This window comes from Fukomys damarensis, unplaced genomic scaffold (genome assembly GCF_012274545.1).
Source record: "Fukomys damarensis isolate Sample0158 unplaced genomic scaffold, DMR_v1.0_HiC HiC_scaffold_5, whole genome shotgun sequence".
In the NCBI taxonomy this organism is placed as follows: domain Eukaryota; kingdom Metazoa; phylum Chordata; class Mammalia; order Rodentia; family Bathyergidae; genus Fukomys; species Fukomys damarensis.
Window position 1 is genome coordinate 19781663 of NW_022900917.1, and position 11967 is coordinate 19793629.

The 11967-nt window shown below is 42.7% G+C and overlaps 1 protein-coding gene across 1 annotated transcript in view; it reads right to left on the reverse strand.

The window, feature by feature from the left end:
* The window catches only part of Ndufaf6 (NADH:ubiquinone oxidoreductase complex assembly factor 6), a 37693-nt gene that overhangs the window by 24144 nt on the left and 1582 nt on the right, over positions 1-11967 (reverse strand). The window lies entirely within an intron of this gene.

Genomic DNA, 11967 nt, shown 5'->3' on the forward strand with positions numbered 1-11967 from the left:
CCCCCGCCGCCCGCGGACGCCGCTCGGAGGAGAAGCAGGGCTCGCTATGGTCCTCTGCGTCTGCCCTGCGCCCGCTCTCCCTCACGGGTCTAGCAAGGCCCGGCCTGAGCAGAGCACCAGAGAGAAGCGGTACTTTGCCCTGTGTCTCAGCCAGGGCACTCTTGGCACTTTGGGCGCGACAAGACGTCGCTGGGAGACCCCGTCAGACGTATGAAAGAATGCCCAGGGGTGGTGACAACCAGAAGCCCACACACAATCCAGAGCCCGAGGGCATGCATGTCTCCGAGTTCAGAACCATTGGCTATCTTGCACCTCCAGGAGAAAAAAATATCCTTGAGAAGAACAATCGACCTATCATAGCTCCCATTTGTTGACTGTTACTACTACTACACTCTAAACAAGTTTCATGAGGGCGGGGTTACTATTTTATTTCTTTTATCCTCAATACTTGAACATGATAGATGCCTCCAATCACAAAAGTCAAGTAAAATTTAAATGTTCAGACCAGGCATGGTGGCACATACCTAGGAAGGCTGAGGCAGGAGGATTTCTGCAAATTTGAGGCCAGCTAGATGTTGTCTCAAAACAAACAAATTTAAACGTTCAATATATTTGTATTACTCCAAAATATGTGCAGAGGAAAGAGAAGCAGGGCAAACCATAGACCAGAGCCTGCTCTTCTGAGCTCCAAAGTCTAGTGGTAATTCCAAGGAGTGTGAAAATTCTCAATTTAAACTGATCGTCCTGGTCCATATGAAGATGTATTTATCAAGGTAGGAGGATAAAGTAAATTTTGACAGTTTATTGTCTTTTTTTTTTTCCTCCTTTTGGAGACAGGGTCTCACTGTGTAGTCGAGATTGACCTGGAACTCACAGCGATCCTCCTGCCTGAGCCTCCCGAGCGCTGGGATTACAAGTGTGCACCCCCATGCCTGGCAACAGTTTATTATCTTGATTTAAAGCTTTTAAATATTTACATGGTCTCTGGCCCTCTTTCACCACTCATCCTCAGGCCCTCAAATGTTAGTTGAGTCTAATTGTCACTGTCACCAGGAAGCTGGGTCCTAACGAAGCGAGGAACCAGACCCTCACTTCCTTGGTCCTTGTTCCATTGTGCCCTTGATGAAAGAATTCAATCAAGACACAGGCCAATAAAGGTACAAGATCCCAATGATGAAGGTAACTGTACTGTATACCTAAAATGTACCAATAAACTCAATGAGAAAAAAAAAAGACACATAGGCCATTGAGAAGTATAGGTGAAATTTATTACAAAATAGTTAGAAGGTGGACAGTGCCACTAAGGCATCTGCACCAACTATGAGTTTGGATACTTTGTCACCACACCAAAGTTACTCCTGGAGTTTAGGGAACTAAGATAATTATGACGTTTATCAACATCTTACTTTAAAGTTACTTTGGAAGTGCAAAATGTCTTCCTGTCCCTATTTAGATGGTCAGTGTTTCCTCCCAAGCTTTAGGTGTGTAAGAAGTTTAGGAAAGATAAATCCTTAATTTAAATCAGGTCCCAGCCCACTTCCTTTTCTGCTATCACTGGGCTGTAGGCTGTGGCAACGACAAGTGCTGTGTGCCTTGTTCTGGAGTTAGAAGGCCAGGTGGCCAAGTATCAGGAGGAATGTGCACAATCTGTAACCTTAAAATGTCACTGTGCTCTGTGGGACCGCTTTAGGTCTGAGACCTAACAAATGATTGTAAGTGTATCCTACATTTAAGTCTTTCTTTACTTAACTGGCCATGTGTATCCATTTGGACCCCCTCTCTTTGTTTCTCAGGCCTGATAACGTCTAACTGATCTGCCCAGCAGCCACCACTGACCTAATCCAAGTCAGCAGCCGCCTGCCCCTGGATACCAATTGTATTTGCATTGACTCTAGCTTAAAGCCAAAGGACTGAACCTTGTTCTCTGGCCCTAAAAACCCTAACCAGTTCCCTTAGCTTTGGTTTTGCTCCCCGAGACTGTCTCTCTTCAGCCTATTCAGTAGCCCCATCCTATCACTAGATTAGTCCCTCCTACACATGTCCTCTCTTCCCCTGGACTTCTGTCCCCTAGCACTCGCAGACACATGCTGCTGTTCTCAATACCACAATTTAAACCTGCTGCATTAAAATCAGGGCTGGATTTGTAGCTCAGTGGTAGAGTACTTGCCTAGCATGTGTGAGTCCCCAGCACTGGGGGGAAAAAAAATCACCAGCTCACATTTCCAGTTCTGATCTCCTACCCAAATGGTCTTTTCCACCTGGAACCTTGTCATTACTTTAAAGTCAATATGTCTGAAAAACAAATCAAACCAACTCTTCTTCTTACTCTATTTATTTGGAAACATTCCCCTTATTACTATCAAGGGAAGCACTTTGGAATCATCTTTACATCTTCTCTGTTCTGTATCTTCTGCAATCTAACTCGGGAAGGGCCTACTAATTCTTTTGCATTTGCATGTGTATCCATGCAACACAGCTGGTATAAAATACCTGAATTCAGATCCTGGCTTTACCTCCTGCCTCCACCTCCTATTATTTTGTGACCTTGGGTACGTTACTTACCTTTTCTTGTGCTTTAGTTTTCTCACCTCTAAAATGGAAATAATGATAAAAGAACCTACCTCATGAGATTGCAATGAGAATTAAACGTATTAGTACAGGAGAGTGCCTGGGCCGTAACAAGGACTCAGCAAAAGTCAGTTGTGTAGGGAAGACATTATGGAAGGCTTTTCGGCCACAACTGTTAAATGGAAAAAAAGGATTGCTAGGTATCTTCAGTAGAAAGCCAGACATTGTCCAGAATATTAGATTCTATGGGACCTTTAACCTAAGAATTAAAAGAGTGAATGCAGGAGAATTTGAAACAACATGAATCCTCTGGTGAGTATATTTGAGTATAGCTCCACGATCCCAGTCATCTCCCCAAAGCCCCACCTATATCACATGAGGCTTTGGGGGACAGCTAGATACAAACCACAGCAAAGCTATATACCTAGCCCTTTTTATTTTTTATTCTGAGAGCGTCTTGATAAAATGTCTGGGCTGGGCTTGAACGTTCCATTCTCCTGCCTCATCTTTCTCAATAGTTGGGAGGATAGGTGTGCATGACCACACGCAGCACTAATACAGGCTTTTGAAAGAAGTATAAGTATATGAAAATATTTCTTTACTACCTAGCAACCACAAAGTCCTGAGTTCAATTCCCAGTACCAGAAAAATAAAAATATTTCTTTAGTTCCCCAAAAAATCAAAACCCTATTTTTGAAATATGCATATGCCTTTATTCAGAGTTATAGTCGAGGCAGAAGTGCATGTGCAAAAAAAAATTAATGCTGACCTAAACAACCACAGAAGCACCAACTTGGCCTTTGGTTGAGTCACTTGCTCACTGTGCTCTCTTCAAGTATACAGCTCTATCCATGGCGATGATAACCGATCTGTGTAGTTGTGGATAGAACATAGTAACATTTCCTTCCAAGCTTTAGCCCCATAAAGATTGTTCTTGGGTTGATTGCCACACTGGAAGGAGTTATCCCTTATTGTTCCAAATTCTACTCCACCTCTTAATTTTTCCACGGCCTCTGTTAAGGAGGGAGCTCCTATAGTGAGAGTCAGGCTGCCCTCTTTGGCTTGTACACAATGCCTGTGAGTCTGGAGGGTCTGACAGTCCGTCAGACCACAGGAGGTTAAACCTGCCTGGACAAAAATCCTCTCTCTTGAAGTCCTCAGGGATCAACGAACTTCTCCTCACTTCATTTTATTACACATTTCCTATTATACGTATATTTAAAGCTTAATAAAGGAAATCTGGAAAAAGCAGGCAAATGTAGGAAAACATCATGGTAAGACGTGTAGTTCAACCAATTACTGTTTACATTTTTACATTGTCTTCCATCCTTTTTTCTGTGCATAGGCTTTTTGCTTGTTTCATACATTGCCTGTACGATATTATTTGATCAGCCTAACATTGCACAGATATTTTATTATGCTATTATTTTACTCATTTAAAAATATTTATTCAGAATCTAATGTGCCTACACTGGGCCCATTGCTAGCATGCCAGGAAGAACAAAGAGACATGTCCCACGTCCTCAAAGAGCTTAATCTTTCGTGGTAAAGATCTGAAACAAAGAAAATTATCATAAGGGACAGGTGGGTGTAGCTCAGTGGTAGAGCACTTGCCTAGCATTCAGGAGGCCCTGGGTTCGATCCCTAGCACCACACAAGGAAAAAAGAAAAAAATCATTTCAAATAAATATAAAATTACAAAATGTGATAACTGCTATTGTATTAATAAGAATATAACTTTAGCTCCTCAGACACAAAATAACAGTGATTTAAATAAGGTCGACTCTAAGTAGCAGTGTGAGTGTAAGCAGTCTAGGTTTCACAAGAGGGAACTTCATTTTCAAAAGCCCTGAGTCAGTCAAGGGTTCTCTGCCCTCAGAACAGTGCGAGCTGTGTAGCTGGCGTTTACTGCATGTGCAGAAGGGCGACCATGTGGGACTAAGAGGTAAGCAGGGATCAGATGATGCGGGCTTTGGAGGCCAAGCCCACATTTGGGGGTTTTATGTTAAATGCAATGGGAAGCCACTGGACAAATGAAAGCAGGGGTCTGACATATCTGACTTAGGTTTGAAAAGACAACTCTGTTTAGAGGAAGGGAGGGAGGGAGGAGAAAGGAAGTGAAGGGAGGAGGGAGGGAGGGAGGGAAGGAAAGATTGTAATGTTCAACATGAGGACTATAATAAAATTGGATTGCGTTAGAAATTTTTGTTAAACAAGTAGATTTTAGTTGTTATTGTTATGCTCAAAAATGTAACTATGTGAGGTGGCTATGTTAATCTGCTTCATTTTACTAATTACCCACATCCCATAACATCATGTTGTATACTACACATCTGTGCATAAAATTTATTTCAAAATGAAAAGAAAAAGACTTCCATGTGAATCCTCCTTTAGCAGGTAAACATTTCTGGATTAACTTTGAGTTTGTTAATAACTGTCCCATAGCAGGTCATAATCCCACACGCTGTTGATGGTTGTTTTATAAAGTAGATGGGAGAAAGAGATTTCTTTACAAAAAGAGCAAGCAAAACAAAAAAAGCCGGCAAAAGTTGTAAACATGGATTCAAAAAAGACAGACAAAAGTGGTAAATGTGGATTTGAAAATGGAAAAGTATTTTCTCTCTGAAAATACCAATTACCCCCACCCTATCTACGAAGCATAGATGCACATGGGGAAGACAACTCATGCTCAATAGTTAAGTATCTCAGAAATTCTCTCTTCAAAAAGTAGTGTGCCTGGGCCAGGGATTTAGCTCAGTGGTGCCATGCCTGACTTACAAGCACAAGGTCCTGAGTTCAATCCCTGGTACCGGAAAAAAAAAAATAGTGTGCCAGGGTACAAGATTCAGGGAATCAGTAAGCTACATTCCCATTATTCATAGACAGAATGCCTCCTATGCTGCAGACTGGACAAGGGAGTGTGTGCCTGTTAGTAGGAGCATAGGCCATGGAGGAAACATGGTCCTACATGGCTTTGAAATTCTAGGCAGCCTGGATAATGCTAAATAACCAACTCTGTTTTTGTGTTTGGAAAACAGCTTGGAAGCAGAAGGTGCAGATAGGAGCTTATTGCTAGAGACCAAGCCAGAGTCATTGGTGGCCTGGGTAGGGATAATCACAGAGAGAGAGAAAGCTGGATGGATTTCAGACATGTGGTTAAGGTTGCACCAGCAGAACTTGCTTAGGTGCAGGAAAGGCTGGGAAAGGGTACCATTGGCTTCCTCCTTGGGGAGAAGCCTCTTTCCTCATTTGTGTGCATCCTCGGCCCCAGTGCTTACCTCTGATTCATGAGTCTAAGAGTAGTGGGCCCACTCTGTTCTGCTGGCTGCTGCCTGATCCGGACAAGGAGGGTGAGAAAACATCCACAGCGTGGCTTCTCGAGGCTGACTGTCTGGGAAGCCCGCTGCTGTGTCATTTTGGGGAGATTAGCTCTCTGCAATGTAGAGCCCAGATATTTCGCCCAGTTTGGCTGGGGTTTGTCTTTGTAGAATCCTTTCCATGTAGAAATCTTGTAATATATGTTTAAGCTGTCAGACTTGTCAACATTTCCTTTCGTAGTGTCTGGATTTTGTTTCATCTTTAGAAAGGCCTTCCTTATTTTCTTTTTAACATTTTTGGGAGGGGTAAATGTGACTTTTTTCTTTATATCTGCTAGTTGCTTACAGTGATTTATTCAGTAGTCTACCTTTTTTCCCCCCCAAATGCTTCCCTTTTCACAGGATAAGCTCATGTATGTATTTTATGCCAGTTCTGAGGCATTTCTCTGTTAATGGTCTACTGCCACGCCGTCATTTGCCGGGGTTTATAGTATGTTCTCATGTACATCTGGTGGGGCTGGGCCCTTCTAATTGTGCTTTTCCTCTCCCAAAATTTTCCTGGACATTCTTTATTTTTCCATATGACTTTTAGTATCAGTTTTTCTATGAAAATTTTCTCTATAATTAGAATTCTTAACTATACACCTAACTTAGAGAAAACTGGTATTGTATTATATTGAGCCTTCATAATCATTGTTGATGGTAGCATTGTAGTTCATTTTGTTGTCTTGTAGTTCAATTTAACTGTGGCCTTATTCAATCCATATTCTTGCCAAGTATGTAAACAATTCTTAGGTTAACCATTATTCAAAAGGCAAAACTATTTTTCTATACTTGACAAGTTGCTTCTGATACCAAGCTGTTCTAACACAAACTGCTGAGAGTTAGTACGGTCGTCATGGGTTTAAGGCTTAGACTTTTGAGATGACCCCTCTTCCAACACCTAGCAGGGACTGGTCTCCATGTCACCCATTGCTCCTTTTACCTTGTCTATAAATCAGCGGTTCCCAGGATTCTCTTCCTTAGGTTAAATAATATGCTACATTGGCTCACAGAACTCTGCAAAACATGTTCAGTATATTTATCAGTCTATTGTCAAGGATGTAGAAAAGGATACAGACGAACAGCCAGATGAGGAAGGGAATACGGTACCATTTGTGGGAAGGGGCACGTGGCTTCTCTGCCATCTCCCACGAGTAGGACTAGTGGGAATAGTGTACCACTCCCCTGACACTGGGTATGTTCACTACGGGAGGATCTCTGCACCACATAGTTGAGAATTTTTTCTATTTGATGAGTACACGTTGCAGCAGATGAAGTTTACAGTGATCCTGGGAGTAGGTATGTGCAGATAATACATCTCAATTCTTTCCTATCCCTCCTCCCCTCCCCACCTTCCCTCCAACTCTAATCCCTCTCCACTCCATTATTATGTTATTATTTGATTTTTATTTTGTGTTTACACTATACAATGTTTATGTTCCTTGTGGGTATTTGGTACATGTACATGACACATCTGGAATCTTTTTACTCTCCCCCACCATCCTTGGTCTCCTGAACCCCTCCCCATTGGCAAAGCTCTATCTCCCTGTTTCCTTCTATCAGTCCTTTGTTTTGCTTTTTATTTGTGCTTTGCCTTACTCCAGTGAGAGATTCCATACCATATTTAAGCTTGTGTGTCTGATTCATTTCACTTAACATTATATTTTCCAGATGTATCCAGTTGATTTTTTCTTCCGCACTGGTGATCAATTCCAAGGCCTTACACATGCAAGTCAAATGTTGTACCACTGAACTACACCCTCAGAAGCTGAGGGATTTTATGGAGGTTTCATCATGCAGGCATGATCGATTATTGAGTCAACTGCCAGCTTTGCTCCCCTGGGTGTAGCTGGAACTGGTACTTCTGAGCTTCTAATCAAGGCTTCTTGTGACTAGCACCCATCCTCAGACCATGCAGGAGACCAGCCAGAGCCCCCCATGAGAACAGAGCTGCTTCTACCATCCAGGAAATTCTGAGGAATTCGGGAGCTTGGTTCCTGGGTTGGGAACTAGGGCCAAAGACCAAATGTTATAACAAACACATAACCAAAAATGCTCTGTCGCCCCTGTAACTCAGGATGTTACCAGGGTTTTGGGAGCTCTGTGTCAGGAATTAGGGGCAGAGATCAATATATATTTATTACTTTGGCATAGTTTATAATTGAATCTTTGTTCACAACTGTGATTATTACCTAACTGTACGTTCCTGGAAATAGAATTGCTAGTCAGAGGTGAATCTTGGAGCTATTTGACATTCCCACACTTCTTACTGAGTAAATCTTGTACTTCCACAAACTGTGGCTGCAAATATTAGATTTATTATATTTTATTTTTTAAATCTCACTTTTAATATTGACTTATTTGATTAGTGATAGCGAATTTTTTGGTCCACTACATATTTGTCTTTAGCTTTCAGTATTTTATTGTTAACATTTTTACCTTTTTTTGTTAAAAACTTGGAGTTTATTCCAAAGTCCAATTTTTTTCTTACAACTCGTTCTTCCATTTTGTGGTACTAGGAATTGAACACAGGGCCTTTGAGCTAAGGTACATTTTCAGCCATTTTTATTTTTATTTTGAGACAGGGTCTCTCTAAGTCCCTAAGTTGCCTAGAGTGGGATTAAGTTGCCTTGATTTTGGGATCCTCCTGCCTCCACCTCCCAGAGTGCTGGGATTACAGGCATGTGTCGCCACATGCAGCTTTTTTTTTTTTTTTTTTTTTTTTTTTTTTTTTTATGGAACCCAGGGCCTTGTGCATGCTAGACAAGCACTCAGCCCTGAGCTACATCCTCAAGCTTTCTGTGTTGTCAGATCTATAGGACTTTTTCTTGGTTAATATGCACTATTTGTTTATGTTTTGAAAGTTCTCGTGCAGAGCTCAAAGGTGTGAGATCAGAAATCAGAAGGTTAAAAAAAAAAGAAGAAAATGAGAAGGTCCAGGCATAACAATACTGTGGCTTGGACTGGAATGGTTGCAGCGGATGCATTTAAAGAGTGGAGAGATCCGTATATGCTTTGGAGGTTCACTTGCTGATTGAAGGGGGGAGGTGGTGAATAAAAGAGAAATAAGTGAAGATTCCTAGATTTTTGACAGAAGCAACTGGGAAGTGGGAGTTTGTTTTCTTGAGCTGAGGAATGTAAAGTCTCTAAAGGGTGACTGAGGATATTTTGGAGCATATTTTCCAGGCACCCTCACAGACATGTGATCCCTTTTAGCAGGGTCCTTAAATACAAGCTGACATATCCCTGGATTCCATGTGGTCCTGGATCTGTCCTGATCTGATGTGCCCGCCTGCTTTGTCAGAATGTTCTTTTAGTGTTTACAAAGTCTGCTTCTTGTTCTCTTCAGTGACTGTGTCCTGGGTACGAACGTGGGCTGGGTTTTCATTACCTGGTCCACGGAGTGCTTCAGAAGGGGCCTCTGGGCCCTGGAGAATCATGAACAGGAGGAGGTGCTCCCCGGGGCTCTGGGATTTATCAGATTGGACATCCCAGAGGGATGGTGCTGCCCAACTCTCCACCTCCTTGGTTTCAACACAGGGGTCATCAAAGGGGAACATAGCTCATGATGTGTGGCCCGGAACAGCCAGTTTTGGACCAGTCAATAAAAACAGTCAGTAAATTCTTTGTTGTTGTTGATGCAGTTACTGTGCAGAACAGTGCCCAGTGAAGCATCCAGTCTGCCTTGAACTCCACAAACAAGTTCAGAGAACACTCTCACTTGAAAACCAAAGCAGTATCAGAGGGAAGAAATACCCAAAGAAGCAGAAATGAAGGTCACTGTCTCTCCTCCCCACCCCACCCTTGTCCTCAGTACAATCAGTTCGAGGCCTATATTTTTGCTGTCTTAATGACCCACGATATCACTGACTTCCTGCCAAAAGCACACATACTGAGCTGTTTTTATAGAGCTACAACGGCCTGGGTGGAGCCTTTCTGCACACATACCCCCTCTGGATTCTTCTGGCAGCCAGCAGCAAACGCCAATGAGGGAAAAGGCTCCCTAGAGTTAGTAATCTGTGGTCTTGAAAAAGTTTCCCAGGACAAAACTAACTGCTTTTCTTGGTAAAGAAGTACTCTAGGCCTTTCAAAAACTACATTCTAGCTGATCCACAATTCAGTTGCATAATCAAAGGTCACACGTGTTTTGTCACCAAGAATATTTCCATTTGGCAAAGAAAATAGTGTGAGATTATGCTGTTCCCTCTTCCTGGAATTACTTATGTGCTGTGTCTTCAAGGAGGCCATTTGGCAATGGTCCCAAAGCCATGGCCTTTGACCAGTCACCTAGGGCCTCTACAGACTCCCAAAAGAGCTACAGAGAGGGACAGTCCTGGCCCACAAACACTGTTTACTGTGGTGTTTTCACAGACTCCACTGCTGGACTTGTCTGAATCATTTCAAAGGCAAAAACACACACAGACAAACCCCACAAAACTGGTGTCACCCAAGCCTAGGTAAAAGTGACTAAGTTGCAACCCTGAGTTTTCCACAGGTTTGAGGGTACAGGAGAGAGCCTGGAGTTTGTGTTACTCATCAACAGTTCTACTGCCCTGTTCCTACCTCATGAACTTTCCTCATCCTTTTGACCCTATTCAAATGCCTCCTCCTTTCTAAGGAAAGCCACATCCAAGGAAAAATGAGTTGTTCATTCGTCACCCTAAGTGGTTTGTATTTCTCTTCGATCACTTTACCCGCTGTTATGGTGGTAATCTGTTTACATAGGCCTCTTCCTCACCTGCCAGAGGTAGACTCTGTCTCATTTCTCTCTTTATCTTCAGTGCCTGGCTGAGTGCCCAGCATTAGGAGGTTTCACTGTTCTAAAAGCCAAGTTTTTTGGCACTGGGAACAAAGCACCTGGTTGTGCAGCTGGTGCACCACACAGGCCTGCCTGGCCAAGAGAGCAAGAGGGGCTGGTGTGGATGGGTGTGGGGTTGCCTTCGCCCAGAGAAAGGGCAGGCGGCCTTGCTGCTCACAGAGGCACGCGCCTGCAGCGCTGGGTCTGCTCCTAATTTGCACCAACGCAACACACAGCTTGCAGCCTTAGCATCTGGAAGAGCAGCTCAGACCCAGCAACCGTAAGAATGGCAGACTAAGTGGAGGGAGGTGAAGGGAGGGCAGAGGAATGGGGAAAAAACAAGAACCAAGACACATCATGTAAAGGTACAAGATCCCAATGGTAAATATAACTGTATTGTTTGCTTTAAATGTATCAATAAATTTAATGGGGAAAAAAAAAGAATGGCAGACCATGAGCTGGGCACGGTGACACATGCCTATAATCTCAGCCTGCTGAGGGGCTGAGGCAGGAGGACCCCAAGTTTGAGCGCAGTCCGGGCAACTTAGAAACTTAGCAAGAGCCTGTCTCAAAATAAAAATGAGCTGGGGATGTAGCTCAGTGTGAAGGCCCTGGGTTTAATCTCCAGTACTGCAAGTAAATAAATAGGCAGAATATGAAGAAAATGCAAAGTTGAAAGGAATACCCGCCTTGTAAAAAGTTTCCACTACTCATTGAATAATCAAGCCTTACAGCTAACTGATTTTAGGGAACTTATTGTCAATTATAAGTAAGAGGAACATGAACACATCATGTTTTTCCTAGTGCAATTACCCATAATAACCATTTTTTTTAAATACAGAATTATACAAATTTAGACCTAAAAGTCATCTATTGACTCCACAAACATTTTTTGAGCATTTCATACTGGTTATATGTTTACCGTGGAACAAGCACTAGAAATTGTAATAAAATCAGCCAATGTCAAATATCAAATACCTATTTAGTGGCAGGTTTTTTAGTCGCTGAAATAGTGCCTACTACACAACCAGTATTCTATCAAAAGCAAGAGATAGCCAGGCATCGTGGCACCTGCCTGAAATCCCAGCATCTGGGAAGCTGAAGCAGGAGGATCACAAGTTTGATCCTTGCCTGGGAAACTTAGTGACTTAGTAATAGCCTATAAAAGAGAGAGAGAGAGAGAGAGAGAGAGAGAGAGAGAGAGAGAGAGAGAGAGAGAGAGAGAGAGAGGGGGGGGGGGAG